At 46.0% G+C, this 3,995-nt stretch overlaps 1 protein-coding gene across 1 annotated transcript in view; it reads left to right on the forward strand.

The window, feature by feature from the left end:
• Positions 1-1,472: 1,472 nt before the first annotated feature.
• Positions 1,473-3,995, forward strand: part of ABAT (4-aminobutyrate aminotransferase) — a 130,084-nt gene continuing 127,561 nt past the window's right edge. Inside the window, exon 1 of the mRNA XM_019540086.1 lies at positions 1,473-1,523. The gene's annotated coding sequence lies outside the window, so the exon portion shown is untranslated. The remainder of the gene's footprint in view (positions 1,524-3,995) is intronic.

A 3,995-nucleotide genomic window follows, 5' to 3' on the forward strand; every position in this document is an offset into this window, starting at 1 on the left:
TTTTTATCAGAAATTTCAATTTTTTTATCAGAGAATTTTGTATTTTGTTGTCAGGGCAAACTTGGTTCCCTGTTTATGAGGAGACGTGTGACTGGGAACATAACATGACAATGTCCGTCTCATGAGTGCCACTCATGCTCTAAGAAAAAGGAAAAAAAAGATTCACATCCCAGCGGGCCAAGGTGCTTAAGTAAACTGCAGTAGTTTTACTGATGATGATTTGTCAAGGCTACTGACTAGTCTGGACAAAGCCACAAAGGAACTTGAAATGCAATAGTGCATTACTGTGTTTCTCTGCATTGAAACAGATACAAATGCTTGTCTTAGGGCAGCACTCTGTCCTATCTACTCCCATTCTAAGCGGAACCTAAAGAAGTCAAGACATCAGGCAGGCTTCAGCTCCCAGTTGGATCTCATTAATGGAGTGGGGCTGGCTGTAGTGACCTAACTACATCCTGCTGACCCTATATGGGTGAGGCTGCCTGAATAAAAACAGCGGTTTTTTCAATACCCAGGAAGTTACTCGACAAGATATCTGTTTCTCTGTTCAGCTTTGAAGGTATGACTTCCTGTTCCTAGTTTCTTGGTTCTTGTTTGCTGGTTCGTAGTTTCTTGATTCCTGTTTATTAACTTTCTGTTCTGGATTCCTGCCCATGCTCTTTGGCTGCAGCGTTGCTGCCTTCTGATCCCCCTGCACCTGTTGCTCCTGACTCTATTCCAGAACACTGTCTCCTTACAGTCAGCTCCTAGCTTGTGACCTCAGTTTGGCAACAGCGGACATCCCAGCCCGTTACAGCTATAGCTGCATATTCCAGACACCTCAGACACTTCCGGTGACCCCAGTCTGGATCTCCGATTTCTGCTCTGGGTTCTGCTTGGGGCTGTACCTCAGTGATCACCCATGTCTTTGGTCCTTGAGAAACCTCAGCCTTCTCACCTGCCTGTTCTTGATCCCCTGACTTGTGACTGCAGTCTAACTTCTCTGCTGATCCCCCTAGATTTTGACCTTGTAGGGTGACGCCCTGATTGCCCATGTCCTGATTGCACCTTTGATCAGTCTAAAAGGAGATTCAGACAAAGCATACTACAGTTTGCTTTCAGCAGAGCTACTCTGAGTTCCACTGGCCAAAAATCTTTCTCAGTGTCTCTTTTAAGCACAGTCTATCATCTCCATTGCCAAGACCACAGCGTGGCTTTCTGTAATCCTTTGGTCCTAGCTTTATTTTACTGCAAGAACATGTGATAACATGGAAGTGTCTTGATGTCCGTTATCTTGACTGGTGTAAATCAAATCCTTTTGTTTCCAAGGAGTTCTACCAATAGAGGATCTGGCCCATTCCTCCCAGGGCTGACTGAACAGGTTTCTTCCAGCAGGTGGCACCAGGCACTTCTGTTAACAGTGACACTGGTAGCCAAATGTAGCAATAAAATATCTTTGTATTTGATGTTTACAAGCTGCTTTTCTAGGGCAGTTGTGTCTGGAAGACGAAATGTGAGAGAAAATCCCCAGCTGCTGCAGGAAGGTGAGTTCATGCTGAAAGCTCTTGCTTCCTTTCCATTGCTGTTTCGGTAGGGAGCTTTGTTTTCATGAAGAGGCTAATGTAGACTGCTGAATTTTTCCTCTTACATTCTTCTTCTGGATAATCACAATTTCGGGGTGGAAATTGCCTTATTTTGTGCTTATGGACTGTCTTGCACCCTTTCTGGATGCCCCCATAATACTATCCTAGAATCAGGAGAACAGAGGCTGCTGGAAGAGGCCATGAACTCTTTCCTCATTGCAGTTGGGGTCTATCTGCCTTGTTGTTCTTAATAATGGTGCTGAGTCATGCAGCATCTTAGCAGCTCGTCTGGAATTGTAAGGGCTCGGCTTTACGAGAGCTGATTAGACTACTGTCATGCTTCTTTCATGCCTGGTATAATGTTTCCTGTAGCTCACTCACTTCTTCTTTTGGTATTGTCACTGAAGACCTCTCCTGAATGAGCCCATACCTCCTTCCCTCCATTTTCCTAATGTAGCACCATCACTGTTGATCTGCTTAATGTGCTTATTGAGACATTCTGGGTCAAAGTCATTTGTGGCGTATATTCAAGTTACTTGAGCACCCATACTTTTTGATTTCTTGGCTGTGGCCTTTCAGCGGGTGCCAGATTTGACCATTAATTTTTTCACTTACCTTCCAAGTAAATAAAAGTGTTGCCACTAGCCTCACTGGGAACAGTCTGCAAGTACAAAGGGATGGGGTTTTTTTTAAGTGAAATTTCATTTCTGCCTGTCTGTTACCTTAAACAAAATTAGACACACTGTTGCTCTCTGTTTTGTGTGCAGCAAGGAGCAGGGAGTACTTGTTTGGGGAGCAACTGAAGCAAGTGATGTTAATTCAAACATACCAAGGTGCATGGGACTTGAAAGCATCCCAGTACAGCACCAGTTGTTGGGACACCTATGAAGTCTCATTTCCCCAGAGCTCTTGTGACAAGTAGTATATCAAAAGGACTGGGAGGCAGAAGAGACTTCCTGAGCAAGAGTCCAGTTCCCTGAAGTTGCAAGTACTACATCATAGAAATCCTTTTATATGTTTACGAGGGAAGGCCCCTCCATCTGCAGCTCTTCTGGCCAATATCCTTAGGCTTAGAAAATTAGGTCTGGCAGTGACCCAGGCTGGGTTTGCTGGGAAGATGTGATTGTAGTTCCAGGTTACCTGTACCTCTGCCACCTTGGAGTCTTCTCAAGGATGCCCCCCTTAGATGTCACCTTTCTCAAGGAGAATCCTGCGTCCCAATCCAGAGCAAGGCATCAAGCTCTTTAGGCCTCTGTGATTCACTTGGATGGCTTCAGCAGGTCCTGTGGTCTTACTCTCTCACAAACAATAGCCGGCTTACCCAGGGTCCAGTCAGCTCTCAGAACGGAAAGTCCAACTTACTCAGAATACATCATTTTGGAAAATATGTACCTTAAAAATGATAATAGTCTCATGCCTCTCCTGTCCATCATTCATCTTTAGTCAATGGGGAGGAGGTCTAAAGTGGTTCATGTCCTTTTCCAGGCCTCTCTCCATTCGGAGTCTCATGCCTATTAGTCCTTGGACTGAGTGTTAGTGACCGTCTCCCCCGATGGAGTGGTTGTAAGTGTGTCACTTCAAGTCCTTTGAACCTGGTTAAATCAGTCTGATTTTTTGCCTACACTGATGAAACTCTAAAACATTTGTTACTTGCATTGCTTCAGTTGTATGAATCAGACCCTCTTGGCTTCATTTCTTTCAGGAAGAATCCCTTATCTTACCCACTGAACTGGCAACACAGCCACTAGCAAGCCCACAAACAATCCCGATAAGTATGTGAAGTTAGAAAACAGCAGTCTCTGCGTAATCGCGATTCTTCTGCATCTGCTATGTCAGCGTAACAAACCTCGGGGGCCGCACAATTGCAGAACTCTGCTTCTGTCACAGAAACCACCGGAGCTCGGGACAGTTCTTATTGGACAGGAAACCAGTCAGAGGAGGTTGGATCTGTAGCCATCCTCTGTACATGGTCCAGTTTGCATAAACAGGGAAGATATGGAGTAGGCTGAACCAGCAGGTCACCGTGACACAATTTTCACACCTCCAGCAAGGGTGTTGCTTCAGCAACCCAGAGTCTGCCAAGCTCTTTCTTGCCTCTGACGTATTCGTTGTCATGCTATCTGCTACTCTTAAACTAGGTTCATCACTCACATCTGAGCACCTTCCAGTAGTGCAGTAAGCACCGTAACAGACACCCACCCTGTTTGCTTGTTTTTTCATCTTCTGCCCGTACGAGGGGGCAGTGAAGCAGTTTGGGGATTTTGTTTTGTTTTGTTTTTGTTTTCATTGGTTTCTGGCAGTGTGTTTTAACCTGCAGTTATGCTAGTTAAGGGCAAGTGGATGTCCCCCTCTGTCGCGGGGACCCGGGCCTGTCTGCCCGCCCCGGGGGCGGGTCGGGCGCAGGCGGGGATTGGCGGCGCAGGCGGGCGGAGC

This window comes from Crocodylus porosus, unplaced genomic scaffold (assembly GCF_001723895.1).
Source record: "Crocodylus porosus isolate Cpor-Errol unplaced genomic scaffold, CroPor_comp1, whole genome shotgun sequence".
NCBI classification, from domain to species: Eukaryota; Metazoa; Chordata; order Crocodylia; family Crocodylidae; genus Crocodylus; species Crocodylus porosus.